Source organism: Scatophagus argus, chromosome 7 (genome assembly GCF_020382885.2).
Source record: "Scatophagus argus isolate fScaArg1 chromosome 7, fScaArg1.pri, whole genome shotgun sequence".
NCBI lineage: Eukaryota > Metazoa > Chordata > Actinopteri > Scatophagidae > Scatophagus > Scatophagus argus.
Window position 1 is genome coordinate 8,675,838 of NC_058499.1, and position 16,148 is coordinate 8,691,985.

Below are 16,148 nucleotides of genomic sequence, written 5' to 3' on the forward strand. Positions count from 1 at the left end.
TGTGTAGTGCCCTACAAACCCAAACATATTTTAAAAGAAGTCCAAATGAGGTAGAGAATGAACATCCATAGGACACCGAAGTCCAGACAGAAACAAACGCGTGCAATGAGAAAAGAGCAGTTTAGACGCAAGATAGTGTGTGCCAGACTTCAAAATCAAGAAAAGCTAATATCACCTTTAACAAATCATGAAAATGATCAGGATTTAACAGCTCAAGCAGGCTATCGCACCATCCTACCCTCTGCTCATCCACCCATCTTGTTTGTCCAATTACAGCAGCCCACAGTCACTTCCACCCTAACATGATTAGAACACCAGGACACAGACCACACAGTCTTTGGAAAGGAGGAGTCCAACAACCGGGGCCTTTACAACAACAGCAGCTTTCCAGTAAAGTAGAGTGTGGTCAGTGTTGTGTATGTGATCTGGATGGCCTGGGGGCGGAAGGCTCAGTAAACTGAGGTGAAACATGTAATTCTTTCTCACTGTTACTACTAAATTAGAAAACCAAGTTTTTGTTTGAACAGTATCACTTTAATAGTGACTGGAATGACTAAATGAATTCAAGTTCTAGATGCAGTTAATCAGCTTTTCTTCTTACGGCAAAACAATTTAGAGAAGGAAAAGAGATAGTTATTTGATCATACTGTCTGTGAGTTAGAGCACAGGGAAGTGACTGTAGGTGAATATGCTGTCAATGTACGAATCAAATAAACTGTCAGCAGCAGAGATTTAACAAGACGTTAGATAATATGAGAGAGAAGAGCTCGACAACAGTCTTCAAAGCCACTGCTGGCTTTACATGGTGGATAGTTATTCTATATTCCAATCCTCAGGAAGCACTATAAACAGAAGAGTCAAACTACAGCCCAAAAATAACAGTTTTTAAACATGGGGTACTTGTGTACTGAAAAGAGAAAATACCAAGCATGAAATGGGGGGTTTAGTTTCAGTTTAGCCTGGACAGCAACAGCCTCCACAGCTCTGGTCTATAATTACTGGAGGCACTGCTGGCAGCAGAGCACTTTGTGCGGTCTTGGGGCAGACCAGCGGCACCATTCTTCTTCAGTATCCCTTCACACATGCGTATACTGTTCTGCACATAGGTTTGCTAGAAAGTAAGAAAGTATGGACGGGTATTGATGTGCACAGAGAAGTGGAATGAAAGGATGATGGCATGTGGAACTGTGGATGGGATTCAATAATCAGGTCCAAACTGATCGATGCTTGAGAGTCTTTTGGCATTGCTTCAGCTAAAAGATCCTTCTTTGATACACTCAAAACCTTTGCAAACAGTGCAGTGCAAGTGTTCTTTCATGTGGTAGTTTAGACATGGCTAAGATGAAAAGAAGTTTTTAAATATACGGGTGAATTTTGCTGGCCTATTAATTGCCAATGTGAGACATTTCATTACAGGAAAGCAAAGAGTTTGATGCCTTGTAGGATATAAAAAAATAATGATCTAAATAAAGGAAACCGTTTCACTTTATTCACTCTGCTGGGTATACTATCTTCTGTGAAGTGACTACATAAAGCACTGCCCACCCATAAGCTTCTACTGCCTTTACTGCAATGAACTGGAGTGATATATCAACATGTTCCCTGGTGTTGAAAGATATGCGACCTAATAACTATGCAATTAAGATTTTTTTATTATTATTTGTCACTTAAGCAGATAATTTTATTTAATATGGAAGGGGGAGGGATCCTGTATCCGTGGAATAGAGTTGGAAAGACACTGAATTTTAAGGTGAAACTGCTTTATTCTGTTTGTTTTGAAGAAGGGGAGACCTGTGCAGATAATTCGGCTGTCAGTAAAAACCCTGGAAATGATGAACATTGATTGAAGACAGACATACTTTGAGTGCAAAAAAATAATTCCCCTTAAAAATTAATAAAACGTCACATTAAAGCAATTCTGAATAAAATTCAATGTTCATCTCCAATCAAGTAATCAACTGAAAGACGTATCCAGCCTTATCTGCCAACAAGCTACATGCAGAGGAACCTGAAAGGATGTCAGTCATACTGGCTACAAAAAGTGTTCAAACATAACAGTTAAAATATCACCTTCAAAATGAAGCCGACCAAGGTTACATCTATAAAATAAAAAGGCCCTCCTGTCGGTAAGAAAGTTTTTGCAGATGTGCAGACTCACTGATAAGAGTGCAAGGTCAGTGTTTTTTAAGAGGGGTGTGTGTGTGTGTGTGTGTGTGACATCAAAGAGTCCCTCTACCTATCCGGACGGAAGCTATTTGAGAAGGTCCTAAACATTCCCAACAAGATCCATGCAGTATGGGAGGACAGTGAGTACTTAAACCTCAGTGGAAAACATGAGGGATATGCGCATGATGGCTGTGGTTGTGTGTAGGCAAAAATAGGCAGGATGAATAACAGCAAAACCAAACCCTTTTTCCTGTTTAGCACAAAAATCCTTCAGGACAACCTACCAAAAGAAGCCCATGACAATCAGCGGTTGTCTCTCTGTGAACTACTTTTTAAGCTATTTTGTTATCCTATTCACATTACACAGCATTTGGCATACCGCCGTGACAGGTCTGACAGCACAGAGAAAAGGATGAAGACACCCCACACTGCGGATATGTTTATTATTCCAAATCAATTCTATTGCCTCCACATGGCATCAAAAGCTAATTGCAAATATGACAGGATCATATTGCAAAACATGCAATTATTGACAGAATATGTGGGTTGGTTGCCTTGTCTCACATAACATAGGGGCCCTCTGAAAACACTGGATGATAATAAAAGTTGATGACAGCAGCCATTGTTACATCAACTGACGCTGCACAGTTAGCTGCTCAAAAATCAAATATCTTCTTGAGCAAATATGTTTTTCAAAATATCTCTGCCAACTAATCTGAGCTTACAGCAGCACTTAAAATGGTCACACATGCTCTGGAGGATGTGGTCTGTGGTCACTACAGTCAAGATTAAGTTAGCATAAAATCACGAGGCTGCACAGTAAAGCGAGCATATGGTAACATTTTGGCTTCGGCAGAAGGCAAAAACATTGTATGCTTTTCATTTACGTTTAGGATTTCTTCTTGTTTTCATGGAGATGTTGGTTTATTGGGTGGGTAAGGGTGAAGGGAGCCGGGAGGTTCCTTGTCTCTTGACCTCAGATGTGCATAAGTGGGCTGTAAGAGCTTGTAGTGAGGAGGACTGGGCAGTTTTCTGGGTTCTGGACTGTCCTGTCCACAATAATTAACAGTGAGCTGCAGTAATGAAGAGCTTAAGGTCTGGGGGTCAACACCCTACAGGCTTAGCTTTTATTGTTCTGGGTGTGTCTTGGATCCCTCACTCCCCCGTGTACGACAGCTCAACCACAAACAACTCCAAAAAGGATCTTTACATTGGGGGGATTCAGGAGCTTGGCAGAGTATGGCAACCCACTGGAAGCTCCTTTGTGTAGTTATTTTCTTCAAAACAAACCTGGAATTCAAATCAAATCTTTGCTTGACATGTTTTTTTCTGTTTTGTTTTGTTTTTTTTTTTCTTAAAGAGGTGAAGTGGGGACAATCCCCTTTGTACATGTCATTTAATTTGGGCCCATTTTCACTAACAAATGATCTTGGATTTCATTCAACAGCCTAAAGTTGATTAAAAAACGAAAACAAAATTGCCAAAAAATCTTTCATCTCTTCTTCAACTTGTCTACTAATTTGAACGAACAGTGGAGTAAAAATGATTATGAAAACAATACTGTAAAATGGAGACATTTGGAGTTATTTGTCAATCCCTATAGAGTCTTTAACTAACATCCTTACTTTCTACATGCCAAATGGAAGATGGAAGAAAAAAATCAAAACAGTTCTTGTGGTCATTTGTTGCATAACTGTATAAACTGAAGGGGATTTCCTTGTGTTGTATTTAAAAAGTCTGAACAAATTTTCCATAAAGGTCACGATGAAGAGTCATCAGGAAAGCTCTGCAACACTTATACTGACAAATGGAAAAGAACCTCTACTGTACTGTGTGAAATGAGAGAACATTTTGACTGATGATGTAAAGCCCATCCATTAATAACAATAAGACCACTGTGTAATTTGTGGCAGGTAAGCTGCGCTCTAAAAATCAACAAGGCATCACTTTATACAGCTTCCGCTGAAACATATGATAAATTATCCTCTTTCAATAAAGAGGTTATTTTCTTTACTCATTGCTGCCGTATAAGGAAAAAAAGCAATTCATTGTCAAGTCCAGCATGTCTTATACTATATTACAGGATGCCATTATTCTAAAATTCAAGCTCTGTGCTTTCAACATTGGAAAACCACAAGCTAAGGAAGCCACACCTTATTATCTGTCCTCAGAACTTCTATAAATACATACTTCCTTACAGCAAATTCAATTAACTGAAGGCCTTTTAAATCTTCTACCGGCAGGGCATCCTGCTGTATTGAAGTGAATAGCACAGGTCAAAGCAATCAAGCAAGACAGCCTCCTTTCTCAAGGGTATGATCTAATGACACATACTCCATGCAGCACTGGACATTTTTTTTTTAAATCACAGCCCTCACAGCAGTTAAAGTGAGATTTTAGCTCACTTATCCTCGCATCCTATTTAAATCAGACTGCGAGTTACACATTTCAGCTCTTGCTCCAAGTCACATTTAACTCCACATTTAAGCTTGTGACAATTTGGTGACTTATAAAACCAACTCAATGCTTGCAATACCGTAAGTATTACACACATATTATCACTTTACTTTAGAAAGCTTATTGGTCCCTTTAACAAATCCAACTGCAACCTTTCAGTGATAATTAATCCTCTTGTTAATGCTCATAAATGTAATCTTATTACACAGGAAGGAACTTGGACACAATATTGGACAAGGCCAGTGAGTACTGGCCTCAACACCACATGGACATTGACTGGAGGTATGAAAAGGCCTGCTCACAAAAGCTGAGCTGAACAAGCAGAATAGGCAGTTTGTGAGTGGGCATGTGGAGGGCAGTAGGGAAAAGACAGAAAAGACAAAACAGGGGCTTAGCAGCCCCGGAGAGGCCACATGAAATCCAGTGTAGCAACATTAAGCAATGTGTTATCACCAAATGACAATATCTGGACTGATGTAACATCCTTAACTAATAAGGATGCATATTCTCAAAGGAAAAGTAGTAGAAAACCAGCATCACACCACAATCATTAGAGAGAAGACAGAACACAGCCAGTAGCTTCAGCTGCAGGGGCTTTGACTTTCACCTTAGACCTTTTTTTGACTTAACTACAGAAAACAGCTGCTCATTCGGGCAACAAATCTGATTTTTTCCACAAACAATTCAATTAGCAGCCCCTCAAAGCAGCTGCGACTGTGTGCAAAGTGTGTCAAGGTGACACAGCTGAACGGGTGGTTCAAGAAGATTTCAGAGCCATGGAAACAAGCTGCCGTCTCGAGGAAATAAAAGCACTCGCTAAATTTTCTATTTAGAGAGAAAGTTCATGAAGTTACTGGCGGAAAAGTGCGATGCAACATAGTCATGGAAAACCAAGCTTCACTGTGACCCTCTGACCAGAGGCCATCATGTTACAACTGTTCCTCATCAGACAAAGGAATTGGTTCCTTAAAGGCCTATTTATGAAACAGCCCTTCCAAACACCACATTAACCACACACGTAAGGTTTCTGTCTTCACTATCAGTGTCTGTAAAACTCCCCTTGTTAACCGTTCAATGTCCAATTTCAGGCTTCATTAAAGACAACAGCAGTCCAGCTTTCAGTGTGGTTTTCACGGCAGAAAAAGTATGTCGAAGAAACCCAAAGACTGTTTGTTCAAAGTATTATACAATAAACATATCTGAGTTTTTATTTCCTAAAAGTGGGACAGAAATCACATCCATACATAGATAAGAAGATCCACTGCAGGACAAAGAACAGAAGTGCATCACCCAAAATAGTATTCTGAGTCTTCCAATCAAGGCCATCTTCTTAAAGGAATAGATAAAAGATTGACGAAAGGCTGGGAAGCTACAGACAAATAAAAACTGACACATGATTAGACCACTGACTAATATTTTCTTAAATATAGGTGAAAAAGTCTAAAATATTTTAGCTTTGTTTCATACCATTACAGACTAAACAAGATGTGGGGACTAACAACTGCTTTCAGTTGTTAGTTCCTCTTTTAACACATACTGGAATGAGGGGGGCAAATTGAATTAAAAGCACTGGAATTCATACCAAACTCATAGTGTTTCTTAAACACACATACATATTAAACACACGTTGCTGCTGCCATCCAACAGGATAAACATCTAGCAATCAACTGAGAAACTAACTTCAGAAAGCATAAGCACAGTTCTTACATTCATTTTCCCCATTTCTCAGTAAAAAGAACAATAATTTGACAAGGATGGTGGGCCTGTATATGAGCGTGGACTCTTGTCTGCAGTTTTTAACCATTTTGCTGGTTTATCTCAAAGGCTGAAACCAAAGGCGGCCCCGCCCTTCCCTTGATGTCTTCTGCTCAGTGAATGCTGGGGTTGGTCCAGCAGCCAATAACAGAGCATCTGCACATATCCATTACTGCTGACCAGCCTCTTTAATCAAATCACTGTCTTCTATATTGACAATTCATTCGAATTCCCAATATGAAGATTTGTCTTCACTGAATATTTCTTAGACTTAACAGTCTGTGAAACTGAACTGCCTAAGATGTCTGTGAGAACAGTGTAATCATTTGTTGTAGACTCATGTAGATTGGCAAAATGACTTTCTTAAACACACATCAGTTTGCAAGCGCAATGTTTTTGCAGTCAACTCAAGTGTTGGATGACGTAGCGCCCTGCCCACAGGCTCACTGCCACTGATAAATTATGGAAACATTGATAATTCCAAGTCACATCCTACTAGTTAATGAGGAACAGGTTGAACTGCTCTGTGTGTGTTTTTCCACCAATTCTGGCATCAAAAGCCATCAGATCAAAATGCAAATACAATAAAATACACGTTGCTTAGGAGATCTAGTGGCTGTGAGCTGGTCTGCATTGGTTATTGAAGAGTGGACACAGACTACAGCAGATCACAACAGGAGAGACACTGGGCAACGCTATAATTATGGCTTAACTGACTGTGATTAAAAGATGAAAGCTTTTAAAGACCATCCAGAACCACTGTGCAGTGCAGGAATAGAAAATATTATCTCATACAAAGTAGTCGCATGCAGTCATGTGGGGGAAAACACAGTCGCTCTTCGGAACTGATTACAGTGAAATGATGGCCAACACTTCAGAAAAAAGGAAATGAAAAAGTGGTTTCAGTAACCGCAAACAGTGTATTGAAACTGACTGGATACACACTCTTATTTTTGATTGGCAGTGGATTTGCATCGAAATAAGACTGCACTGTAATAACAAGACAGAAAAAGAATTAAAGTCCAAAGTGTTTTCCCTCTAAAGGTTTGCCTTTTCTGTTGTGTACAGTCACTTGAAACTCCTGGAGCTGGGCTTTCCAGATCAATACGACTTTTTAAATCATGAAACTATGAAAGACTGAATCTAATAACTGAATTGCAATTTTTCTTTTGGCATTTGACAGGTCCAGGGACAAACAAAAGAGGTGCTATTCACAAACACCTAGAAAGGAGAAGACCAATTATTACTATTGTTATAACCATCTGAGAAAATATGACTTTAAAAAGGTCTAACGTGAGTAATACAGCATTGATACGTTAACTCCAAGTGTAAAGAACCCTCCATCTAGACAACACAAAGGTGCTTGGACAAAACGATGGCAAAGTCCAGTGAAAAAGACACGAAGCCACGTAAGGAACAAAAAGACGCCAGGCATGAGCTGATTATATCTGCAATACAGCAGGGAATCACAGCGGCTGCATCCCAATAGCCTTTTGATAGCATCGACCACTGAACGCCCTGTATTATCGCGTTACGAGCAAACCCCGCTCAAACGTATGTCGCCGTATGTCGCACACATAAACAGCACTGCAGGTTTTTACTTACAATGAAAAGCTCCCATAAATGTCCAGGCAGTGAAACGATCGCGGCGAAGTCAAACGGGCCGAGAGGAAATAATAAAAAAAAAAAAACGTGCAGAAAACCCAAGTGACCGTTTAATCCAAATCTGAACGTCAGATGGGCGAGGACGTGAGAGTTTCTTGTTACTTTGAAGAAGCGTGTGCTGTGAAGTACGCTCAGTGTGCTTCTGCTGCTGCTGCTGCTGCTGCTGCTGTTGTGCTCACACGGCAGAAGCCCTCGCGCTTACTGCTGCGCCGCGTGCGCCCCGTAGTAGACACACAGTGAAACCCGAGAGGCGATGATGTCACGGTCCGGATGTAAAGAAAGCAAGGTGGCCTTCTTAATACCCAATCCCGGCACAGTTCCACACCGAGCGAGCGCAGGATGTAGCAGCCACTGTTTTGTGATGGGGTCCAGGCAGGAATGAATAAAAGACTAGAGTGCTTTACTCTGCAAAAGCTAAGATGTTTTTGTTTCGTTTTATAATATGCAATTTACTAATTTCCTCCACAGGCCGAAGAAACACCATGGGGGTAAAAAAAATACGAGCTAAAAGCATTATTATGAAACCACATGAAGAACTGAAGGAACCTTACATCCCCGGATTTAAAAGTTGTTCCATTGTTTACGTGGGGTTACATCCAAGCAGGTCATAATATGCACATAACATGAATTTGAGCTTTGTGTCCTGTGTGAGCTATGTTGTTTCTGGCATTTGCTGAAGTTGCACCTCCCTCAGCTCATTCTTTAGCAAGTCCTGACAAAGGGGGTATGTTGAAAAATGAACTATAGTCGCGCCAGGCTTTAAGAGGCTTGTCATGAAAGAGTTTTTGAATCACCCTGATAAAGGCGTGGCAAATTTGTTGCAAAAATAACAGCTCAAGGAATTGTAATCATGTATCTTCGGTCTGGTTACCATTCTTGTTCTGTCCTTGTTACTCAAGCTTTGCTATCTGGTTGTCAGTTTCAAAAGGATGAAGCGAGAGAAAGAACTGAATATCAAGTAGTTTCAGCAGGGAGCCCGGTGCTATTCAAGACATGAAAGCCTGGACAATGACCTCGGCCCAAACCTAGAAGCCAAACAGCTCCTCCACTCATCAACCTGCTGAGTGCAGTCAATGGTGCAGGAAGACACCCAGAGACAGTCAATACGCTGTCAGTGGCTGCTTTTCTCTCCCTGTTCCCAGCTTTTACAGATCTTCCACAATTCTCAAGAGTGCACTGTAGCTCTTGCTGAGTTTTACAAAAACCAAACACAAATACCGAATGAATTTTTTATGGGTTGAAAACACAGTAAAGAGGCATTACAGATATTCACACCATCAGTAATATGTAAACTACCTTGGCCAGCCCTTCTACATAAATAATGCATCATGCTTCCATTATAAAATGAGAAAAGGGAGGTGGGGGTGCACTAAAACATTCAGTCCTTCAGCTATCCTTGGTCCTCCTGGGAGGGCTTCCCATGCCGAAGCTTGGAGCCGGGGGATCCGTCCACCACCTGGGGCACAGAATGGACACCATACCCCAAGAGAAAGCACAGAGTGTGTGTGTGTGTGTGAGAGAGAGAGAGAGGATATGTGATATGATATTTAGTCACCCAATCCATGAAAGATTAATCCTTGGCCAATAAGGAGCTTGTGCTCCAGTGCCCAGAAAAAGGTGTTGGAGGGGTAAGTCAAACAAGCTGTTCAGCCATCTGTGTGTGTGTGTGTGTGTTTAATAAAGGATAACTGAATCAACATTTTCTGTCACGCCCAAAGAGAAATGGTCTACTGCTTTAAAGAAAATGATTTCCTCGAAGGCAGAGGTATCCTAACTGCTCAATTACTGTAAGTCAGTCTGAGGGCTCCTGCTAGATGACGTAAAAGCACATCACAGCCACAAAGCCTCCCTGAATTACCCCAAACATTCATCTTCAGGCTGGCTTCACAACCACAGATGCTGTAACTTAAATTGCCCAGGGTGTTTTACATTTCAGTGTTTCGTGGTCTTGTGAGAGGAGACCAAAAGCACAAGTGAAATTAGTCACAATCAGCCCAGCAGAACTGTAGGTCTTTTTTCTGTTTGTTATCATTTCATTTATATAAACTGGGCAACATGACAAACTCAGGCTTAAAACTGGAAAACCCCCAAATACTCCTTACTCTAGTTCATCAGGCATTCATTGGGAGTGGGAGGCCTCCAAGAAGACAGCACGACCATGCCAAGGTCATACAAACCCTGTTTCATCTCAAACCCAAACTTAACTACACTCCATTTTATGGCCACACAACATTAAACTTTATGACAGAGTAAAGATAACTTGGTCGGCAACCTCATTTCTGTTGATGTTATCACTGCGGTTTGGCTCCACCGCTCCTGTCTGGCTGTCAAAGCCGAAGGCCTCGTAAAGTAACGATGCATTGTGTGACAGTACATAGAGAGGCTATGAACAATGGCAACACCTGTTACATCATAATGCAATCCAGTACAATAGCCCTGCATTGTATAATACTACTTTTAAAAAGATTATAATGTTCAGTCTTTGTTTAGACAACATCAGGCAGGTGATGAATCATCTCTGTGGTATCTTTTTCAAGCCAGGATTCGTTTTGATTTTATAGCTAGAGTATTACTTTGTGTTCCTGTATATTTTGTCAGCCATTTGTACATAAGAATGTAGAAAAAAAACTCATATAAAACTCATAAACTCAAGCACAAAGTTTCATAAATCCAAAGTGTGAATAGCTGAAGTGTTTACAACAAACCGTGCTAACTGATACTCATACTACTGCATGGTATACCAATGTTAGAACGTTATTGCAATATTCTGCCATGAAATTATAGACCATTTTTGTTATTGGTACTTTGAAAATGAGTGTTTTGAGAGAATTAGAGCTATATTATGAGTTATCACAGAGTAAAATATGCCATTATTTCATTTACATAGTCAACAGTCAGGGAAAATCCACAGACCCCATAAACCCCATCTGTAAAAAATGTTTTAAACCCATGAAGATCAAGGGAACTAGGAGTTGGCAAAGCAACTTGCCACATATATGCTGACCTGTTCAAAGAATTAATAGAGCGACAGCTTAGCTAATGTGATGGATAACATAATTACATGCCCTCAAATTCAAATCAAACATGTGTGATTTGAGACGAGAGAACCTTTTCTGTTCCTTTCCTCCACTGGACTGAGAGAAGGGAATTAAGGGCAATGAAAGCTGTTTAATGTGCCTTTAGCCTTTTAGTTGTGGCAAGCATTTGTATATATAGACTCAATGTACACACTATTAAACTTAACTTTTTACAAATAAGCACTAGTGATGGTAACTGTGGTATGTGCATTTTTGTCAATAACTATCTCTGTTACTAGAAAATATGCTCTGTAGAGCACAGACCTCTGCTAATGAGGTGTCATTTGTGTTCAAAGTTATTTTGTTGCACTACTGCAGTCTGCAGGCTAATAAATCTGGGTTTGAGCTTTGTCATCACGAAGTGCCACACTTGCAGTTAATGTCATTTATCCATACATCCATCTTCTATACTGCTTATCTCAGCTGACTATGTGCGAGAGGCAGGGTACATCCTGGACTGGTCGCCAGTCAATCGCAGGGCTGACACACAAAGACAGACAACCACATATGCACACACTCACACCTAGGAGGAATGCAGAGTAACCAATTAACCTAATGTGTATGATTTTGGGATTTCGGGAGAAAGTCGGAGTACCCGGAGAAAACCCATGCAGGCACAGGGAGAACATGCAAACTCCACACAGAACCAGGATTTGAACCTGGAACCTTCTTGCTATGAGACGACAGTGTGAACCACTGCACCACTGTGCTGCCCACCCTAATGTCATTTATGTTTATTATTTTCATGCTCAATAAAATCATAGTACTGTTACATGTTTTCTACTAGGAACGCTGAGGTATTAATAGAAAAGTTGTTTATCAAATCAAGTATGGGGCATAACATCAGCATATCATGTAAATGCTTTCATCACACTGTGATCTTGATCTAATTATTTACAATAATCCAATTATTAATATTAGAAATAATTAATTGTCAAAACACACTCACATGTACAACAAAAAGGGCATCATCTGCTGATTGACTATTTGCTTGAAGATAGCAGCAGCTGTGACAGAATGATTTTATTTTAGTTAAAACTCATTAAATAGTTCAGCAGGTATAACAAAGTATATTTTTACTCATTTTGATCTCTTAAGTTGAAAATATCAAAATATTTTCTGTTTATTGACAAACAAAAAAAACAACATTCCATGCTCTCATTTAATATATTATTCTTTTACTTTTCTTGATGTTTTAGGCTTTTGCCATGCTATCATTTCAGTATTGGAATCAAGAAAGTAACAAAGATAATTGTATCAAGGTCATAATTTTGGAATTGTGACAACACAGATTCATATCATGAACTGCATTATAATCTGGAGTCTACAGAACAGTACTGGACCTATAGGGTAGTCTATGAATGAAGCAGAGATCTGAAACCTCCTATACACTGTACCAATTTTCAATGAGCAGCAGAACGTTTCTTTTCAGCTACAGCTTGCTCTAGAGGATTCATCCGGTTCTCAGCTGACAGATGCCGAGGAGAAGCTTTCAGACTCATTAACTGCCCACACAGAGTTAGAGAGAGAGAGAGAGAGAGAGAGAGAGAGACGGGAAGGGAGAGGGAATCGCTAAGTGTTCACATGTTTATCCACTCTCAGAGGATCCTCTTCTACGTGCCCACTCGCTCTCGTCTCTGACTCTTTCCTCTTCCACCTACACTCCCACGCTCTCTCCTATGTCACTGATTTGCAGGTTATTACCTGCTGGTGTTCTGAACAGCTACAGGTACAGTGGCTGAAAGCAACAGTAGCCCGAGGTTGATAGTGAAGAAGACAGACGCAATCAGAGAGTTTGTCAGTAATCTGCAGGGGCCTCTTTTCCAACTGAGTGACAGCATAAGTATACTGCATGCATAAACAGTTTTGTTTCCAGCTTGTCTTCTGGGAGCCAGTGAGAAGATGGGCTGAAATGGCCAACCTTCTTGGTGCATTGGTGTGTGAGTGCATTGGGAAAGGGGTGTGTGTGTGTGTGTCTCCTGCTCCAGTAGTCATATGTGTGTGTCAAATGGAGCTGAAAAACAACAATGGACTCCTGGGTGCCTGAGCGGTCACATCCACAGACACAAGATCAAGACCCTCGTCACACCAGTGACATCAGTGAATGGGAAATTACTTTGCAGAGGTCAAAATAAACAATGAATATTAACTCATTAAGCCAAGAGTTTATATGCATGGCAATCGGCAGTCTGGTTTATTTATAAAGAAAATTCTGGAAGGGCAGACTGAGAACCTGGAAAACAATGATTTCCAGCTAATTTATGAAAAGCAATGGTATGCTGCAGGGAAGATAACAACATGATTTCCAAAGAACAGAGCAACAGAGAAACCTCTCAAGCTGTTTCCATCTCTGTAGTGGAGTTGTTGCAAACTAAGAAAACTCAGAACAAGAGGGGTTTCATCGCCTGCCTTAACTACAGAGATGAATGCACTGGCATGATGCTGAGAACAGAGAGTATTCCTCTCAAAACACCTAAGCTTACTGTACTGAATTAAAAGGTCAGCCTAGGTGTCTCTGACTTTATTGTTAAATGACATTTGACATTTTTCAACGTCAAAAGTGACGCAACCCCTCACAGTGCACAGAATGAAAAGATACCAAAGACAGATAAGCAACAGCATTCAAAAGTTTAAGAGTTTTATTCATTAAATGCCTTTTCTGGAAGGACATGAGGTACAAAAAATGTATGTACACCAGCTCACTGAGGTAAAAAACTAATTAGACAAAGATCAAAAGCAATGTGGCTAATTTTGCAGAGGCTAACAAAATGGAACAATCAATAAGGAAGTCAAACTCACAGTCCCCCAGGCTGCCAGGAAGTTTAGGAGAGGAGAATTCTCGCATGAATTACAACACCCCACTGATCATAATTACATGAGCAGGCCAAAAAATCGAAAAGGCTGTTTCTAGAATTCGCCTCATACAAGCACACGAGCAGATGTGTTAGATGGAGGCACAGGCAGTGAGCAGGCCTGGGATTACAACTAAATGCTCAAGTAACAACAGTGATCGAACTAAGTAACAGGAGGAAAAACAAGGCCTCCAGATCAGCGAACGCAGACTGTTATTCAAACACAATGGTCCCGGTGAGTGACATCACAGAAGGTCAGCAGAGAAGAGTGGGGTCGAACAGAATTGCTCCACTGCTCAGGCTCCTTTTGTGAGGCTTGGCAGCACCGACAGTCGCAAATTCCAAAGCTCGCAAGTCAAAACACCAATAGCGATGCACTCTAGCATGAGCTCTCACCCAGCCCAACCCCTTTCAACACAACTCAGCCAGCTCATGACTGCTTGCTGACCAAGCTTGACTTTCTTTTTCCAGTATCAGCAGGGTACAGAGGCTTCAAAGTCTAGTTATCCAAGAAATATTTAAAGATTCTTTGCAACTCAGATCACACAACTTACGGCATCAGCCTGTCAACTTTGTGTTTACAACACTAGCGCAACCAAACACAGAGGTAATTATTTGGTTATGAATAATTTATAGTTAAACTGTTCAAGATAAACACAAAGACCTTTGGGTAAGCACAGCGTCAATCTGCAGGGCTTCACTTTTGCAGAATGATGAGAGAAGTTGTTTTGGCCCTGCATATAAATAAAGAGGAGGTGTTCTTGTGCATGCATTGTACAACACTCACACTGCAATTGCAAGGGAATTCATGTTTCTGCTCCATACCATTGCCCCTTAACTGGCATTCAGTCACATAACCTAGAATTCTCTTCCACCATTTTCCTGTAATTATCATCCAATACACCTTTCAGAGTCAGCTGTTTATTTAAAAGGTTTAACATGAGCTGACCTGATAACCCAGCGGACTGGTGTTTCATCCAGCTTATCTGAGATTGGAATTTGTTATTGACATTTAAGCAACATTTAACCGATGTTTAGCAAGAGAGCCCACCCATGATGAGAACTGAAAATGAGAAACTGAGAAATGATTTGGTAGTGTACATGTAATTCTGAGGGTTTGCAGTAAAGGGCATCAAACTACGGCCACACACTCAAAACTGTGATCAGTAATGACAAGGGATTAACCTGTGATTAGCCGTCTCGCATAACTGGGTCAACCTTGGGTTGACACCATAAGCAGTGGACGAATAGATATGCATGTTTGTCACATGGGTGTATGAGACTTTCACAGTAGACATAATGGTTAATGGCACTGCAGAGCATGAGAAGATCAAAAACCTGGACAGATGAGTGGATGGTAAAACTTATCATAACAACACCGTGGCACAATCGTACACAATCTATGCAGACAAGACAGCCCAAATCTAACGTAACTGTGAATGCCTGACAAACCACAGCATCTACAGTCACAGGGGTATCATCTTTAAGCCATTAACTAATTATAAATATAAGAGAGTAACCACTCAGAACCTTTTAACATCCGCTCACACTTCCACCAAGTAATTGCTAGCTGACAAGTGTTGTCAAGTCAGGCCTCACTCACTTTCAGCTTCCACAGTGGGTGCATAAAAAGATCCATGCAGTTCACTGTGAGCCTAATGAATGTATCATCTCTTGTCTTCGGGTGTAATGAACCTTTTGGGAGCAGATAATGTAGGCCATGCTGCTGATTTGATAGAGCCAATAACGGCAACCCCATCTACATACACGGGGAGCATTCGTACCCATCTCCAATACTGATGATTATACAGCAATGGAGAAGCACAGCACAGCATGCATAATCGTCCGTTCTATCAGCTCATTTGCTTCGTGAAACTATGTTTTAGATTTATTATGGAGAAACCTTCAGTTTGAGAATCAGCTCCCGCCATACAAATGTCTACCATATACAGTACAGCAATAAAACTGAGACAAACCTTATGCAATCAGTGAAATCAAATCTGCTCAGACAAGCAACTTGTGTGTGCACATAATAAAGGATAAGTATAGTATATGTATCTAGTCACAACATAACACTGTCGTACCATAACTATATTTGATCAATGGACTCCAGATGTACATCAGATTTCCATTCAACATAGACAAGAGAATAATTTATGTGCTTCGAACAGCCGTT

General features: G+C 40.6%; 1 protein-coding gene across 9 annotated transcripts in view; it reads right to left on the bottom strand.

Moving 5' to 3' along the window:
* The window catches only part of plekha5 (pleckstrin homology domain containing, family A member 5), a 74,166-nt gene that overhangs the window by 34,705 nt on the left and 23,313 nt on the right, over positions 1-16,148 (bottom strand). The window contains exon 1 of one of the 9 annotated variants that reach the window (XM_046393607.1): positions 7,984-8,450. The exons of the other annotated variants lie outside the window; for them this stretch is intronic. The gene's annotated coding sequence lies outside the window, so the exon portion shown is untranslated. Of the gene's footprint in view, positions 1-7,983; positions 8,451-16,148 lie in introns of those variants that run through there. 9 annotated transcript variants of the gene reach the window in all.